This window comes from Salmo salar, chromosome ssa29 (genome assembly GCF_905237065.1).
Source record: "Salmo salar chromosome ssa29, Ssal_v3.1, whole genome shotgun sequence".
Taxonomy (NCBI): Eukaryota; Metazoa; Chordata; class Actinopteri; order Salmoniformes; family Salmonidae; genus Salmo; species Salmo salar.
Genome location: NC_059470.1, coordinates 27,565,207 through 27,584,612, shown reverse-complemented (window position 1 = coordinate 27,584,612; position 19,406 = coordinate 27,565,207). Strand labels below are relative to the sequence as shown.

General features: G+C 45.1%; 1 pseudogene; it reads right to left on the bottom strand.

The window, feature by feature from the left end:
* Positions 1–3,148: 3,148 nt before the first annotated feature.
* On the bottom strand, positions 3,149–18,824 carry LOC106590499 (gamma-aminobutyric acid receptor subunit rho-3-like; annotated as a pseudogene).
* Positions 18,825–19,406: the final 582 nt, after the last annotated feature.

Below are 19,406 nucleotides of genomic sequence, written 5' to 3'. Positions count from 1 at the left end.
GACTGACATAATAAGATACACCATTCATAAAATGAAACGAAAAAACATAAATCACTCAACAGTTATAGTGATAAAGCATAGAAAGGTTTCCCCCTAATATTCCTTGGTTATAGTAAGCAGTGAACATCTATTGTTTCAGTCTGGGCAGGGGATTGTACACATAAAAGTGCCATCTAGACTATTTTAAAGTAGGGTCCCAGTGGTAAACATTTTCACAGAGTAGGAGTCCATAGGGCCCCTCAGGAGGAGGCCATACTCAGAAGGGTCCCTCGGTGGAGTCCATACTCAGAAGGGCCCCTCAGGGGGAGTCCATACTCTGTAGAGTCCCAGCAGTATAGGGTTCCTCAAGAGGAGTTATAGTCAGTAGGGCCCCTCAGGAGGAGTTATTGTCAGTAGGGCCCCTCAGGAGGAGTTATACCCAGTTAGGGTCCCAGCAGTATGATCAGTAGGGTCCCAGCAGTATGATCAGCAGGGTCCCAGCAGTAAGATCAGTAGGGTCCCTCAGGAGGAGTTATAGTCAGTAGGGTCCCAGCAGTATGATCAGTAGGGCCCCTCAGGAGGAGTTATAGTCTTTAGGGTCCCAGCAGTATGATCAGTAGGGCCCCTCAGGAGGAGTTATAGTCAGTAGGGTCCCAGCAGTATGATCAGTAGGGTCCCTCAGGAGGAGTTATTGTCAGTAGGGTCCCAGCAGTATGATCAGTAGGGTCCCTCAGGAGGAGTTATTGTCAGTAGGGCCCCTCAGGAGGAGTTATAGTCAATAGGGTCCCAGCAGTATGCTCAGTAGGGGCTCTCAGGAGGAGTTCATACTCCAGTAGATGGTATTGAATAGCAGGTAGGACATAGGGAAGGCCATGCGAGGAGTACGAGTCGATCAAGTAGATGTAGCTAAGTAGCAGGTCCACGTTCTGCCACACCAGCCGTTGTCGGTGGAGACGTGTCCCCTCAGTTGGGGGGGTCCTCAGGGTTCTGGGGTGAAGTTCCGTGGGAGTTTGGCAGATGGGGGAACAGGGTCCGCTCGATGTCATTGCCGTGGAAACAGCCGTCGAAGGCCATGGCCTGGCTGGCGTTTTAAGAGGTTGGAAGCTGAATGGGGGGACAGACACGCACACATAGAATACATCTCAATACACTGTGTGGATCATATAGAACATACCAGGAAAGAAACTTGTGATTTCATGGAGTCATAATTTCTCATATCTGAACACTAGAGAGCAGTGTTGTGTAGAGAGAATACTCTCTCAACAAATATCCTGGAAATTGATGACCTCTGACCTTTCCTCTATTCAGTCGTCTCATCTCCTCTAGCATAGAACAGTAGTTGACAGCAGCGTATCCTATCACTGACAGGAACACAAACAGGAAGCTGGTACATAGGTAGATGTCCACCACCTTCACGTTAGGACACCTGGATCACACACACATGCAGTGTATACACGCACGCACGCACACACACACAAACAAACACGCATGCAGGCACGCACGCATGCACACACACACACACACACACACACACACACACACACACACACACACACACACACACACACAATACACTTACTTGGGGCATGGAGGAGGACACCCCAGTAATGATGGTGGACATGGTCAGTACTGTAGTGATAACTGAAGGAAGAGGACATGTGTGTGTGGGGAGGGGGACAGCAGGTGTGTTAGGGTTGGAGAGCTCTAAAGGGATAGGTCTGTGTGGGGAGGAGGACGGCAGGCGTGTTAGGACTCACTTCTGTCATCATGAAGTGCTTTGAGAGACTAGTCAAGGATCAGATCTACCTTACCTGACACCCTAGACCCACTTCAATTTGCTTACCGCCCCAATAGATCCAAAGACGATGCAATCGCCATCACACTGCACACTGCCCTATCCCTTCTGGACAAGAGGAATACCTATGTAAGAATGCTGTCCATGAACTATAGCTCAGCATTCAAAACCATAGTACCCTCCAAGGTCATCATTAAGCTCGAGGCCCTGGGTCCGAACCCCACCCTGTGCAACGGTCCTGGACTTCCTGACGGGCCGCTCCCAGGTGGTGAAGGTAGAAAACAACTCCTTCACTTCGCTAATCCTCAACACTGGGGTTCCACAAAGATGCGTGCTCAGCCCCCTCCTGTATTCCCTATTCACCCATGACTGCGTGGCTACGCACACCTCCAACTCAATCATCAAGTTTGCAGATGACACAACATTAGTAGGCCTGATTACCAACAATGACGAGACATCCTACAGGGAGGAGGTAAGGGCCCTGGGAGTGTGGTGCCAGGAAAATAACCTCTCACCCAACGTCAACAAAACAAAGGAGCTGATCGTGGACTTCAGGAAACAGCAGAGGTAGCACCCCCCGATCCACATCTATGGGACCGCAGTGGAGAATGTGGAAAGCTTTGAGTTCCTCGGCGTACACATCACTGACAAACTGAAATTGTCCACCCACACAGACAGTGTGGTGAAGAAGGCGCAACAGCACCTCTTCAACCTCAAGAGGCTGAAGACATTTTTCTTGGCACCTAAAATCCTCACAAACTTTTACAGATGCACAATTGAGAGCATCCTGTCGGGCTGTATCACTGTCTGGTACGGCAACTGCACTGCCCGCAACCGCAGAGCTCTCCAGAAGGATGGTGAGGTCTGCCCGACGCATCACCGGGGGCAAACTACCTGCCCTCCAGGACACCTACACCACCCGATGTCACAGGAAGGCCAAATGGATCATCAAGGACAACAACCACCAGGGCGTTACACCACCCAAGCCACTGCCTGTTCACCCCGCTATCATCCAGAAGGCGAGGTCAGTACAGGTGCATCAAAGCTGGCACCGAGAGACTGAAAAACAGCTTCTATCTCATGGCCTCAAATAGCCATCACTAGCACATTAGAGGCTGCTGCCCTATATACATAGACTTGAAATCACTGGCCGCTTTAATAATGGTACACTAGTCACTTTAATAGTGTTTACATATTTTACATTACTCATCTCATATGAATATACTGTATTCTATCCTATTCTACTGTATCTTAGTCTATGTCGCTCTGACATTGCTCCATTCCTTTACTTTAGATTTGTGTGTATTGTGTGTATTGTTATGAAATTGTTAGATATTATTTGTTAGATATTACTGCACTGTTGGAGCTAGAAACACAAGACCTCTGAGATGCATCTGCTAAACACGTGTATGTGACAAATTAAATTCGATTTGATTTGATTTGTCTGGAGATCTCTAAAGGGAGAGGTCTGTGTGGGGGACAGAAGGCGTGTTAGGGTTGGATAGCTCTAATTTTGTATTTATTTATTTAACCTTTATTTAACTAGGCAAGTCAGTTAAGAACAATTTCTTATTTACAATGACGGCCTACACTGGCCAAACCCGGACGACTCTGGGCCAATTGTGCGCCGCCCTATGGGACTCCCAATCACAGCCGGTTGTGATACAGCCTGGAATCGAACTAGGTTGTCTGCAGTGACGCCTCAAGCACTGAGATACAGACCGCTGCGCCAACTCGAGAGCTCCTAAAGGGAGAGGTGTGTGTGTATAAACTATTATGTACTGTATTTAGTATGTAGAAGTATAATCATGTGAATTGGTGTGTGTGTGTGTGTTTAGCTCTAGCCAGGTGTGTTCAGGGGTGTGTGTCCAGGTGTGTTTGTGCGTTTGTGTGTGTGTGTTAACCCAGGGTGACGCGTGCAGGCACAGCCCTCCTGTCGATTCAGAGGGAGCAGCACCATCGGCAGGCTGGGGAAATAGGTCTGCAGCATGAAGAAGTGTCTCCTCAGGATGAAGTTTATTAACAAGCTGTTACACCAATCTGGAGAGAGACAGAAAGGAAAGGTGATGGAGAGAGAAAGAAAGTGAGAGGATAATGGGGGGAGAGAGGGGGAGAGAAAGAACGAATGAGGGTAATGTGGTGAGAGGGGGAGAGAGAGAGAAAAGTTGAGGGTTTTCTTAAAGAAGCCGTACGTTAGTCTAATAGCTACAAAAGACGAGACACACAAAGAACGCAAAACACACACACATAAATACTCAGACAGACCCGTGCTGCTGTAGAAGGCGAGGCCGCTGGAAGGGTGAAACTTCTTGACGAACAACAGAGAGAGAACAATCTCATCTGTCCTCAGATACTTTCCAAAACAACATCAAATCATTGTCATTATACGCATCTAGAACGGGGGAGAGAGAAAGTGTGGTATGTATTTGTGTAACCAATCAATCAGCAATCGGATGTTTAGTGTGGGTGAATGTTTATTTATGTAAATATGTGTGCATGTTTGTGTTAGTGCATGCACGTGATGTGTGTGTGTGTGTGTGTGTGTGTGTGTGTGTGTGTGTGTGTGTGTGTGTGTGTGTGTGTGTGTGTGTGTGTGTGTGTGTGTGTGTGTGTGTGTGTGTGTATGTGTGTGTGACTCACAGCTCTCTAGTTGTAGTGAACAGTTCTGAAGTCTATGGAGTAGAGAGCAGTCACTGTGATCCTATAACAACATAATAATCATATAAAAAGAGATAAGATATAGTATACCTACATACAGCATAGTAATATACACACACTCACACGCTGATGCTTTACCTGATGCTGTAGAGTATGCTTCCGTCAGGATAGACCCTGATCATGATGTTCTCTATGGTGGTGTCGTGGATGAAGGACCTCTTCGAGTGGGCAAAGAACACATCAGGAACCCACGTCTTCTTCACCAGACACACTCCAAACGTCCTGCTAACGTTGCTACTAGACAGAAAAGCCAGCCGCTCATCCTTCCAGGAGTGACGCAGGTACAGGGTCATGGTGATGCCCTCAGCAGAACACAGAAGATTGTTCAGACACGTGGTTTGATTATACGCACACGTGTATAGATTATACACCCAGGGTACACAGGGTCCTACCATGTTGACCTCTGAGATGATGTCGATACTCTCCACCTGGACATCAATGCCCACAGGGATGGCTGCACCTGAGAACATACACACACACACACACACACACACACACACACACACACACACACACACACACACACACACACACACACACACACACATAGCTCATCAGGACCGGAGGAGAACCTCACCACGCCCCAAACCACCAAACCAGAGCAACAAACACCCACAAATTCCTGCTTCCTGCTACACCCACACACATAACATCACACTGAGGTCATTAATCAGGGCTATTCTCTGGTTGTCTCCAACCCTGGTCCTGGAGAGCTGCAATGTGTACACTTAGAAAAAAGGGTTCCAAAAGGGTTCTTCAGCTGTCCCCATAGAAGAATCAAATCAAATTGTATTTGTCACATGCACCGTGTAGACCTTACCGTGCAATGCTTACTTACAAGCCCTTAACCAACAATGCAGTTCAAAAAATAGAGTTAATGAAATATTTAATAACTAAATAAAAGTAAAAAATAAAAACAAATAAAAAGGAACGCAACAAAATTACATAACAATAACGAGGCTATATACAGGGGGTACCGGTACCGAGTCAATGTGCGGGGGTACAGGTTAGTTGAGGTCATTTGTAAAGTGACTATGCATTAATAATAAACAGCGAGTAGCAGCAGTGTAAAAACAAAGGGGGGGTCAAAAATAGTCTGGGTGGCCATTTGATTAATTGTTCAGCAGTCTTATGGCTTGGAGGTAGAAGCTGTTAAGGAGCCTATTGTTCCTGTACTTGGTGCTCCGGTACCGCTTGCCTTGCAGTAGCAGAGAGAACAGTCTATGACTAGGGTGACTGGAGTCTTTGACAATTTTCTGATACCGCCTAGTATATAGGTCCTGGATGGCAGGAAGCTTGACCCCAGTGATGTACCGGGCCATACGCACTACCCTCTGTAGCGCCTTACTGTCAGATGCCAAGCAGTTGCCATACCAGGCGATGATGCAACTGGTCAGGATGCTCTCTATGGTGCAATTGTATAACTTTTTGAAGATCTGGGGACCCATGCCAAATCTTTTCAGTCTCCTGATGGGGAAAAGGTGTTGTTGTGCCCTCTTCACAACTGTCTTGGTGTGTTTGAACCATGATAGTTTGTTGGTGATGTGGACACCAAGGAACTTGAAACTCTCGACCCGCTCCACTACAGCCCGTTGATGTTCAGCCCACCTTTTCCTATAGTCCACGATCAACTCCTTTGTCTTGCTCACATTGAGGGAGAGGTTGTTGTCCTGGCACCACACTGTCAGGTCTCATCGTTGTCAGTGATCAGGCCTACCGCTGTTGTGTCATCAGCAAACTTAATGATGGTGTTGGAGTCATGCTTGGACATGCAGTCGTGGGTGAACAGGGAGTACAGGAGGGGACTAAGCACGCACTCGTGAGGGGCCCCAGTGTTGAGGATCAGCGTGGCAGAAGTGTTCTACCCTTACCACCTGGGGGCAGCTCGTCAGGAAGTCAAGGATCCAGTTGTAGAGGGAGGTGTTTAGTCCCATGGTCCTTTGCTTAGTGATGAGCTTTGTTGAAGGCTGAGCTGTAGTCAATGAACAGCATTTTCACATAGGTGTTCCTTTTGTCCAGGTGGGAAAGGGCAGTGTGGAGCTAAAAAAAGCTACAACTGGCGAGTGTAGAGAGTATAGAGATATTGTTATCCACGTCGGCACCAACGATGTTAGGATGAAACAGTCAGAGGTCACCAAGCGCAACATAGCTTCAGCGTGTAAATCAGCTAGAAAGATGTGTCGGCATCGATTAATTGTCTCTGGCCCCCTCCCAGTTAGGGGGAGTGATGAGCTCTACAGCACAACTCAATCGCTGGTTGAAAACTGTTTTCTGCCCCTCCCAAAAGATAGAATTTGTAGATAATTGGCCCTCTTTCTGGGACTCACCCACAAACAGGACCAAGCCTGGCCTGTTGAGGAGTGACGGACTCCATCCTAGCTGGAGGGGTGCTCTCATCTTATCTACGAACATAGACAGGGCTCTAACTCCTCTAGCTCCACAATGAAATAGGGTGCAGGCCAGGCAGCAGGCTGTTAGCCAGCCTGCCAGCTTAGTGGAGTCTGCCACTAGCACAGTCAGCGTAGTCAGCTCAGCTTTCCCCATTGAGACCGTGTCTGTGCCTCGATCTAGGTTGGGCAAAATTAAAAATGGCGGTGTTCGCTTTAGCAATCTCACTAGTATAAAGACCTCCTCCATTCCTGCCATTATTGAAAGAGATTGTCATACCTCACATCTCAAAATTGGGTTACTTAATGTTAGATCCCTCACTTCCAAGGCAGTTATAGTCAATGAACTAATCACTGATAATAATCTTGATGTGATTGGCCTGACTGAAACATGGCTTAAGCCTGATGAATTTACTGTGTTAAATGAGGCCTCACCCCTGGTTACACTAGTGACCATACCCCCGTGCATCCGGCAAAGGCGGAGGTGTTGCTAACATTTACGATAGCAAATTTCAATTTACAAAAAAAAAACAATGACGTTTTCGTCTTTTGAGCTTCTAGTCATGAAATCTATGCAGCCTACTCACTCACTTTTTATAGCTACTGTTTACAGGCCTCCTGGGCCATATGCAGTGTTCCTCACTGAGTTCCCTGAATTCTTATCGGATCTTGTAGTCATAGCAGATAATATTCTAATTTTTGGTGACTTTAACATTCACATGGAAAAGTCCAGAGACCCACTCCAAAAGGCTTTCGGAGCCATCATCGACTCAGTGGGTTTTGTCCAACATGTCTCTGGACCTACTCACTGCCACAGTCATACTCTGGACCTAGTTTTGTCCCATGGAATAAATGTTGTGGATCTAAATGTTTTTCCTCATAATCCTGGACTATCGGACCACCATTTTATTACGTTTGCAATTGCAACAAATAATCTGCTCAGACCCCAACCAAGGAGCATTAAAAGTCGTGCTATAAATTCTCAGACAACCCAAAGATTCCTTGATGCCCTTCCAGACTGCCTCTGCCTACCCAAGGACGTCAGAGGACAAAAATCAGTTAACCACCTAACCGAGGAACTCAATTTAACCTTGCGCAATACCCTAGATGCAGTTGCACCCCTAAAAACTAAAAACATCTGTCATAAGAAACTAGCTCCCTGGTATACAGAAAATACACGAGCTCTGAAGCAAGCTTCCAGAAAATTGGAACGGAAATGGCGCCACACCAAACTGGAAGTCTTCCGACTAGCTTGGAAAGACAGTACCGTGCAGTATCGAAGAGCCCTTACGGCTGCTCGATCATCCTATTTTTCCAACTTAATTGAGGAAAATAAGAACAATCCGAAATTTCTTTTTGATACTGTCACAAAGCTAACTAAAAAGCAGCCTTCGCAAATGGAGGATGGCTTTCACTTCAGCAGTAATAAATTTATGAACTTCTTTGAGGAAAAGATCATGATCATTAGAAAGCAAATTACAGACTCCTCTTTAAATCTGGGTATTCCTCCAAAGCTCCATTGTCCTGAGTCTACACAACTCTGCCAGGACCTAGGATCAAGGGAGATACTAAAGTGTTTTAGTACTATATCTCTTGACGCAATGATGAAAATAATCATGGCCTCCAAACCCTCAAGCTGCATACTGGACCCTATTCCAACTAAACTACTGAAAGAGCTGCTTCCTGTGCTTGGCCCTCCTATGTTGAACATAATAAACGGCTCTCTATCCACCGGATGTGTACCAAGCTCACTAAAAGTGGCAGTAATAAAGCCTCTCTTGAAAAAGCCGAATCTTGATCCAGAAATTATAAAAACTATCGGCCTATATCGAATCTTCCATTCCTCTCAAAAATTTTAGAAAAAGCTGTTGCACAGCAACTCACTGCCTTCCTGAAGACAAACAATGTATACGAAACGCTTCAGTCTGGTTTTAGACCCCATCATAGCACTGAGACTGCACTTGTGAAGGTGGTAAATGACCTTTTAATGACGTCAGACCGAGGCTCTGCATCTGGCCTCGTGCTCCTAGATCTTAGTGCCGCTTTTGATACCATCGATCACCACATTCTTTTGGAGAGATTGGAAACCCAAATTGGTCTACATGGACAAGTTCTGGCCTGGTTTAGATCTTATCTGTCGGAAAGATATCAGTTTGTCTCTGTGAATGGTTTGTCCTCTGACAAATCAATTGTAAATTTCGGTGTTCCTCAAGGTTCCATTTTAGGACCACTATTGTTTTCACTATATATTTTACCTCTTGGGGATGTCATTCGAAAACATAATGTTACATTTCACTGCTATGCGGACGACACACAGCTGTACATTTCAATGAAACATGGTGAAGCCCCAAAATTGCCCTCGCTAGAAGCCTGTGTTTCAGACATAAGGAAGTGGATGGCTGCAAACTTTCTACTTTTAAACTCGGACAAAACAGAGATGATTGTTCTAGGTCCCAAGAAACAAAGAGATCTTCTGTTGAATCTGACAATTAATCTGGATGGTTGTACAGTCGTCTCAAATAAAACTGTGAAGGACCTCGGCGTTACTCTGGACCCTGATCTCTCTTTTGAAGAACATATCAAGACTGTTTCAAGGACAGTTTTTTTCCATCTACGTAACATTGCAAAAATCAGAAACTTTCTGTCCAAAAATGACGCAGAAAAATTAATCCATGCTTTTGTTACTTCTAGGCTGGACTACTGCAATGCTCTACTTTCCGGCTACCCGGATAAAGCACTAAATAAACTTCAGTTAGTGCTAAATACGGCTGCTAGAATCCTGACAAGAACCAAAAGATTTGATCATATTACTCCAGTGCTAGCCTCCCTACACTGGCTTCCTGTTAAGGCAAGGGCTGATTTCAAGGTTTTACTGCTAACCTACAAAGCATTACATGGGCTTGCTCCTACCTATCTTTCCGATTTGGTCCTGCCATACATACCTACACGTACGCTACGGTCACAAGATGCAGGCCTCCTAATTGTCCCTAGAATTTCTAAGCAAACGGCTGGAGGTAGGGCTTTCTCCTATAGAGCTCCATTTTTATGGAATGGTCTGCCTACCAATGTGAGAGACGCAGACTCAGTCTCAACCTTTAAGTCTTTACTGAAGAGTTATCTCTTCAGTAGGTCCTATGATTAAGTATAGTCTGGCCCAGGAGTGTGAAGGTGAACGGAAAGGCTGGAGCAACGAACCGCCCTTGCTGTCTCTGCCTTGCCGGTTCCCCTCTTTCCACTGGGATTCTCTGCCTCTAACCCTTTTACAGGGGCTGAGTCACTGGCCTACTGGTGTTCTTCCATGCCGTCCATGGGAGGGGTGCGTCACTTGAGTGGGTTGAGTCACTGACGTGGTCTTCCTGTCTGGGTTGGCGCCCCCCCTTGGGTTGTGCCATGGCGGAGATCGTTGTGGGCTATACTCGGCCTTGTCTTAGGACGGTAAGTTGGTGGTTGGAGACATCCCTCTAGTGGTGTGGGGGCTGTGCTTTGGCAAAGTGGGTGGGGTTATATCCTGCCTGTTTGGCCCTGTCCGGGGTATCATCGGATGGGGCCACAGTGTCTTCTGATCCCTCCTGTCTCAGCCTCCAGTATTTATGCTGCAGTAGTTTATGTGTTGGGGGCTAGGGTCAGTCTGTTACATCTGGAGTATTTCTCTTGTCTTATCCGGTGTCCTGTGTGTATTTAAATATGCTCTCTCTAATTCTCTCTTTCTCTCTTTCTGTCTTTCTCTCGGAGGACCTGAGCCCTAGGACCATGCCTCAGGACTACCTGGTATGATGACTCCTTGCTGTCCCCAGTCCACCTGGCCGTGCTGCTGCTCCAGTTTCAACTGTTCTGCCTGCGGCTATGGAACCCTGACCTGTTCACCGGACGTGCTTGTTGCACCCTCGACAACTACTATGATTATTATTATTTGACCATGCTGGTCATTTATGAACATTTTAACATTTTAACATCTTGACCATGTTCTGTTATAATATCCACCCTGCACAGCCAGAAGAGGACTGGCCACCCCTCATAGCCTGGTTCCTCTCTAGGTTTCTTCCTAGGTTTTTGGCCTTTCTAGGGAGTTTTTCCTAGGGAGTTTTTCCTAGCCACCTTGCTTCTTTCACATGCTTTGCTTGCTGTTTGGGGTTTTAGGCTGGGTTTCTGTACAGCACTTTGAGAATATCAGCTGATGTACGAAGGGCTATATAAAAATAAATTTGATTTGATTTGGAGTGCGATTGAGATTGCGTCATCTGTGGATCGGTTGTGGTGGTATGCGAATTGGAGTGGGTCTAGGGTGTCTGGCATGATAGTGTTGATGTGAGCCATGACCAGCCTTTCAATGCACTTCATGGCTACCGACATGAGTGCTACGGGGCGGTAATCATTTAGGCAGTTCACCTTCGCTTTCTTGGGCTTTCCTGGTGGTCTGTTTGAAACATGTAGGTATTACAGACGTGGTCAGGGAGAGATTGAAAATGTCAGTGAATACACTTGCCAGTTGGTCCACGCATGCTTTGAGTACACGTCCTGGTAATCCATCTGGCCCCACTGCATTGTGAATGTTGACCTGTTTAAAGGTCTTGTTAACATCGGCTGCAGAGAGCGTGATCACACATTCGTCTGGAACAGCTGGTGCTCTCATGCATGCTTCAGTGTTGCTTGCCTCGAAGCAAGCATAAAAGGAATTTAGCTCGTTTGGTAGACTCGAGTCAGTGGGTAGCTCGTGGCTGGGTTTCCCTTTGTAGTCCGTAATAGGTTTTCAAGCCCTGACACATCCGACGAGCGTTAGAGCCGGTGTAGTAGGATTCAATCTTAATCCTGTATTGATGCTTTGCCTGTTGATGGTTCATCTGAGGGCATAGTGGGATTTCTTATATGTGTCTGGATTACTGTCGTGCTCCTTGAAAGCAGCAGCTCTTGCCTTTAGCTTGGTGCGGATGTTGCCTGTAATCCATGGCTTCTGCTTGGGAAATGTATGTACTGTCACTATCGGGACGATGTTGTCGATGCACTGATTGATGAAGCCGGTGATTGAGGTGGTATACTCCTGAATGCCATTAGATGAATCCCGGAACATATTCCAGTCTGTGTTAGCAAAACTGTCCTGTAGCGTAGCATCCACGTCATCTGACCACTTCCGTAAGACATTTCTGTTCTACTAATGCTGTGTTTTATGGTCTCCACTGTAGCTCCCTGCAGCTAATCTGGGCATATGGTTTTACTAGAGATAGCTTGAGCTGACAATAGATTCATGACTTGGTGATAAAATCCTTCAGCTGGCATTCCATAGATAAGATGTAGTATGTGTGACCTAAGATAGAGATAGCCTGGAGGAATAGACCTAAACCCTCATTGTATCTTATCGTTCTTGAAACTGGGAATCGATACCTGGTGCAGATGACTACAGGATGAATCCAGGATGGATTGTGATGCCCCCCGATCTGCATGGAAGAGGTGGAACCAGCCATGACTAAGCATTTTTAGGTCTCCTATATTAAATCTCTGTTTTCCATTATCAGTTAACCTGTTAGGGCTAGGGGGCAGTATTTACACGGCCGGATAAAAAACGTACCCGATTTAATCTGGTTATTACTACTGCCCAGAAACTAGAATATGCATATAATTATTGGCTTTGGATAGAAAACATCCTAAAGTTTCTAAAACTGTTTGAATGGTGTCTGTGAGTATAACAGAACTCATATGGCAGGCAAAAACCTGAGAAGATTCCTTACAGGAAGTGGCCTGTCTGACAAGTTCTTGTTCTTCTTGACTCTCTTTATTGAAAACTGAGGATCTTTGCTGTAACGTGACACTTCCTACGGCTCCCATAGGCTCTCAGAACCCGGGAAAAAGCTGAATGATGTAATTCCAGCCCCTGGCTGAAAAACATTAGCGCCTTTGGTAAGTGGTCTATCAGAGGACAATCAGACTGAGGCGCGTGCACGAGGCGACCCCATGTTTTTATTTTCTCTCTCTTTGAACGTAAACACGCTTTCCCGGTCGGAATATTATCGTTTTTTTACGAGAAAAATGGCATAATAATGTATTTTAAACAGCGGTTGACATTCTTCGAAGTAGGGTAATGGAATATTTAGATTTTTTTTGTCACGAAACGCGTCGTGCGCGTCACCCTTCTTTACACTTCGGATAGTGTCTTGAACGCACGAACAAAACAGAGGATATTTGAACATAACTATGGATTATTTTGAACCAAACCAACATTTGTTATTGAAGTAGAAGTCCTGGGAGTGCATTCTGACGAAGAACAGCAAAGGTAATAAAATTTTTCTTATAGTAAATCTGACTTTGGTGAGGGCTAAACTTGGTGGGTGTCTAAATAGCTAGTCCTGTGATGCCGGGCTATCTACTTAGAATATTGCAAAATGTGCTTTCACCGAAAAGCTATTTTAAAATCGGACATAGCGAGTGCATAGAGGAGTTCTGTATCTATAATTCTTAAAATAATTGTTATGTTTTTTGTGAACGTTTATCGTGAGTAATTTAGTAAATTCACCGGAAGTTTGCGGGGGTATGCTAGTTCTGAACGTCACATGCTAATGTAAAAAGCTGGTTTTTGATATAAATATGAACTTGATTGAACAAAACATGCATGTATTGTATAACATAATGTCCTAAGATTGTCATCTGATGAAGATCATCAAAGGTTAGTGCTGCATTTAGCTGTGGTTTGGGTTTATGTGACATTATTTGCTAGCTTGAAAAATGGGTGTCTGATTATTTCTGGCTGGGTACTCTGCTGACATAATCTAATGTTTTGCTTTCGTTGTAAAGCCTTTTTGAAATCGGACAGTGTGGTTAGATTAACGAGAGTCTTGTCTTTAAAATGGTGTAAAATAGTCATATGTTTGAGAAATTGAAGTAATAGCATTTCTAAGGTATTTGAATAACGCGCCACGGGATTCCACTGGCTGTTACGTAGGTGGGACGAAATCGTCCCACTGGCCCTAGAGAAGTTAAGCTCTCGGCAACACACTCAAGAATGTGGGGTCGACAGATTTCATTATTGAAATAATTAATCAATGTTTAATAAAGATTGATTGTTTGAATAATTGTCCAAGTCTCTCTCAGTATACATTAATTTCCACAACACGAAACACTGAGAAGCCAGCCAGCCAGCCCTATATTATCCATGTCGTCGTTCAGCCACATCTCGGTGAAACATAAGGTATTACAGTTTTTAATGTCCTGTTGGTGTAGGATAGTCTTAATCGTAGATCATCCCGTTTGTTTTCCAATGGTTGCACATTGGCCAATAATACTGAGGCTAGTGGTGGTTACCTACTTTACCTTTGTGGTTCAAGGTAGAACCCTGTTGGGCGCCAGGTAGAACCCTTTTGGGTTCCAGGTAGAACCCCCTGTGGAATGGGTTCTACATGAAACCCAAAAGAGTTCTACCTGGAACCAAGAAGGGATATTCAAAGGGTTATCCCATGGGGACAGCCAAAGAACCCTTTTAGGTTCTAGATAGCACAGGCTAATGACAAGACCCTTCACTAACTGAATCAGGTGTATTGGAAACTGTGGCTGGAACTAAAACCTGCACAAGATGTACTGTAGCCCTCCAGAATCAGGGTTGGTGACCACTGCTCTACAGTGTATCAGGATCAGGGTTGGTGACCACTGCTCTACACTGTATCAGGATCAGGGTTGGTGACCACTGCTCTACTCTGTATATAGATCAGGATCAGGGTTGGTGATCACTGCTCTACTCTGTCAGGATCAGGGTCGGTGACCATTGCTCTACTCTGTATATAGATCAGGATCAGGGTTGGTGATCACTGCTCTACTCTGTATATAGATCAGGATCTGGGTCGGTGACCATTGCTCTACTCTGTATATAGATCAGGATCAGGGTTGGTGATCACTGCTCTACTCCGTCAGGATCAGGGTCGGTGACCACTGCTCTACACTGTATCAGGATCAGGGTTGGTGACCACTACTATGTAAATGGATCAGGACCAGGATCAGGGTTGGTGACCACTGCTCTACTCTGTATACGTATCAGGATCAGGGTTGGTGACCACTTCTCTACTCTGTTTATGGATCAGGGTTGGTGACCACTGCTCTGCTATGTATCAGGATCAGGGTTGGTGACCAAAACTATGTATATGGATCAGGATCAGGGTTGGTGACCACTGCTCTACACTGTATATGGATCAGGGTTGGTGACCACTGCTCTGCTATGTATCAGGATCAGAATCAGGGTTGGTGACCACTGCTCTACTTTGTATATAGATCAGGATCAGGGTTGGTGACCACTGCTCTACTTTGTATATAGATCAGGATCAGGGTTGGTGACCACTGCTCTACTACGTATATGGATCAGGCTCAGGGTTGGTGACCACTACTCTGCTCTGTATCAAGATCAGGGTTGGTGACCGCTGCTCTACTCTGTATATGGATCAGGGTTGGTGACCACTGCTCTGCTCTGTATCAAGATCAGGGTTGGTGACCGCTGCTCTACTCTGTATATGGATCGGGGTTGGTGACCACTGCTCTACTCTGTATATAGATCAGGATCAGGGTTGGTGACAAACTGCTCTACTCTGTATATAGATCAGGATCAGGGTTGGTGACAAACTGCTCTACTCTGTATATAGATCAGGATCAGTGTTGGTGACCACTGCTCTACTCTGTATCAGGATCAGGGTTGGTGACCACTGCTCTACTCTGTATATGGATCAGTGTTGGTGACTGCTGCTCTACTCTGTATATGGATCAGAATCAGGGTTGGTGACCACTGCTCTACTCTGTATATAGATCAGGGTTGGTGACCACTGCTCTACTCTGTATATAGATCAGGGTTGGTGACTGCTGCTCTACTCTGTATATGGATCAGGCTTGGTGACTGCTGCACTACTCTGTATATAGATCAGGATCAGGGTTGGTGACCACTACTCTGCTCTGTATCAAGATCAGGGTTGGTGACCACTGCTCTACTCTGTATATAGATCAGGGTTGGTGACCGCTGCTCTACTCTGTATATGGATCAGGGTTGGCGACCACTGCTCTACTCTGTATATAGATCAGGATCAGGGTTGGTGACCACTGCTCTACTCTGTATATGGATCAGGGTTGGTGACCACTGCTCTACTCTGTATATAGATCAGGATCAGGGTTGGTGACAAACTGCTCTACTCTGTATATAGATCAGGATCAGGGTTGGTGACCACTGCTCTACTCTGTATCAAGATCAGAGTTGGTGACCACTGCTCTACTCTGTATATAGATCAGGATCAGGGTTGGTGACAAACTGCTCTACTCTGTATATAGATCAGGATCAGGGTTGGTGACCACTGCTCTACTCTGTATCAAGATCAGAGTTGGTGACCACTGCTCTACTCTGTATATAGATCAGGATCAGGGTTGGTGACAAACTGCTCTACTCTGTATATAGATCAGGATCAGGGTTGGTGACCACTGCTCTACTCTGTATCAAGATCAGGGTTGGTGACCACTGCTCTACTCTGTATATGGATCAGGGTTGGTGACCACTGCTCTGCTATGTATCAGGATCAGTGTTGGTGACCACTGCTCTACTCTGTATCAAGATCAGGGTTGGTGACCACTGCTCTACTCTGTATATAGATCAGGGTTGGTGACCACTGCTCTACTCTGTATATGGATCAGGATCAGGGTTGGTGACCACTGCTCTGCTCTGTATATAGATCAGGGTTGGTGACCACTGCTCTACTCTGTATATAGATCAGGGTTGGTGATCACTGCTCTACTCTGTATATAGATCAGGGTTGGTGACTGCTGCTCTACTCTGTATCAAGATCAGGATCAGGGTGGTGACCACTGCTCAACACTGTACAATTTCTTTATACTGTCAACATCATAAACTGGTCGGGAACCCTCTCACAACCTCTGTTCCAAGAAGTCTAGCTCAATATGGACAAGGGATCACACACACACACACACACACACACACACACACACACACACACACACACACACACACACACACACACACACACTGTAAGGGTGCGTGCTAGTGGCAGGGAAGTCAGCCGCAGGAGATCGAACTTGGTATAAGACAGTGCAGTTTAATTAGTGCTCAAAAACTCAGAAAACCAAAATATACAAAATAATACAATTGGGTACAAAACCTGTCGCACACCAGAACATATGTTACACTGTAACGCCCTGGCCATAGAGAGGGTTTTTTGTTCTTTATTTTGGTTAGGCCAGGGTGTTACATTGGGTGGGCGTTCTATGTTCATTTTCTATGTTGTCTGTTTCATTGATTTTGGCCGTGTGGCTTCCAATCAGGCACAGCTGTTGTTGGTTGTTGCTGATTGGGAGTCACACATAAGTGCCTGTTTTTCCGTTGGGGTTTTGTGGGTAATTGTTTCTGTTTCGTTTCGCACCTGACAGGACTGTTTTGGCTGTCGGTTTTCTTGTTTTTTGTATCGTGTTCTTACGTTAATTAAATAACTATGATGAACACTAACTCCGCTGCGCCTTGGTCTACTCTCTCTCCCGACGGCCGTTACATACACATAGCTTACAAACAATCAATCACCGACAATGAGGGGGAACAGAGGGTTAAATACACAACATGTAATGAATGGGATTGGAACCAGACAAGACAATACCAAATGAAAAGAGGATCAGCGATGGCTCTCTTTCTCTCTGTCACACACACACACACTGCTGGCTGGATGTGGACACTGTTTACACCATCTGGACGTGGTTTAGAGCGGAAGGGGTGTGAGGCTGTGGTATGCTAGGAGAGTGTGTGTCTTAGCGAAGTGTGTGTGTCTTTGTTAACATGTGTGTGTTTATGTATTAGTTTTTAGTGGGTGTGAAGTATGTTGATCTTCTCGGAATGTCAGCAGCCTTTCAGACCAATACACATTTCATTAAATTAACCTCACAATTAAACAAACCACACACAAATATCTGCTTCCTCCGATTACACAGTGACTCATTAACCATCAGAATAAACATGTCTATATAAAAGTTACAGCCTTATTAACTAGTCAACCCTCTCCATGAAAACACAGAGATGGTCAGAAGAAAATATTAGCTGGTGAACAGTCATGTTCATTTATCTGAATAGTCTGACTTGTTGGTAGCTTTGCTGTCTCTTTTGGTTCCAGACAAAGACAAGATTGTCTTCAACACAAACTCTGTTGCTCTCTCTCTTTCTGCTCTCTATCTCTCTCTCTCTCTCTCTCTCTCGCTCTGTCACACACACACACACACACAGTGAGTATAATGTGAGCCAGTGTTGGTTTGGGAGCAATGTCTAAGAAACTCATTGGCCAGCACATCCTCTCATAACGCAGCTATTGCATGCATCATCAAAGGGGGACAGAGATTGACTGATTGGATTAGTTTTATTGGGAGACATAAGAGCAGGTTAGCGTTTTTCGTCATGGATCTTCTTCTGGAGGCAGCTCTGCAAAACCCTAACCTTAAATTAAGACCAAAAAGCACAGTTTGGTTTTCATACATTTTTACAATATAGCCCATTTTGACGTTGCAGCTGGCCTACCTAGCGGAATCGTTTAGTTCTGCCTCCAGGACAAGACTCATCCCAATAAATGTCAACCTGCCAACAGAGATGGAGGTGTTTCCTGTGTATGTGGCACATGTGTGTTTCTGACCTCCAAAGCCAGGTCTCGTAGCGAAGTCGTGTTCCTCGATCCTCAGCAGCCGTTCAGTCTTGATGAGTAGAGACTTGGTGCTGTCCTGCCTCTTCAGCTTATGGTCTATAGGCCTGGAAAGACAACACACATTATAAACACACACACACACACACCCTACAATAGTTGAGTGATGTGTCTCTTTAATAAGCCTGTAATTGTAGGGTGTGATTGGAGAAACACTGCCTGCGGTTTCTGCAACAGCCTTCCCACATACACACACTGCCTGATTTGGGTAATCAGCTACTCCCTAGAATCACTCCAGATTCCTTACCGCATTCCGTAACTTAATGAAGACTGATATAGCCAGAAGCCAGTTGAAACGCAGGTCAGGGGGTAAGAATGACAGAATGTATAGGGTTACAGGGGGTATGGGGGTTATGTGTGTACATGCATGAATGCCCATTGTACAGTGCATTCGGGAAAGTATTCAGACACCTTGACTTGTTCCACATTTTGTTACGTTACAGTCTTATTCTAAAATGTATTAAATATTTGTTTTTCCTCATCACACAATACTCCATAATGACAAAGAGAAAACAGGTTTTAGTAATCTTTGTAAATGTATTGAATTTAGATTTTTTTTAAATACCTAATTTTATTCAGACCCTTTGCAATGAGTTTGCTGAAAATAAACACAGTTGACAGTGAGAGGACGTTTCTTTTTTTGCTGAGTTTATATGTGTATATACAGTGCCTTCGGGAAAGTATTCAGACCCCATTTTGTTATGCTACAGTCTTATTCTAAAATGGATTAAATAAAATAAAAATCCTCAGAAATGTACACAACACCCCATATTGACAAGTGAAAAAAGGTTTTTTGAAATGTTTGCAAATGTATTAAATAAAAAACAGAAATTC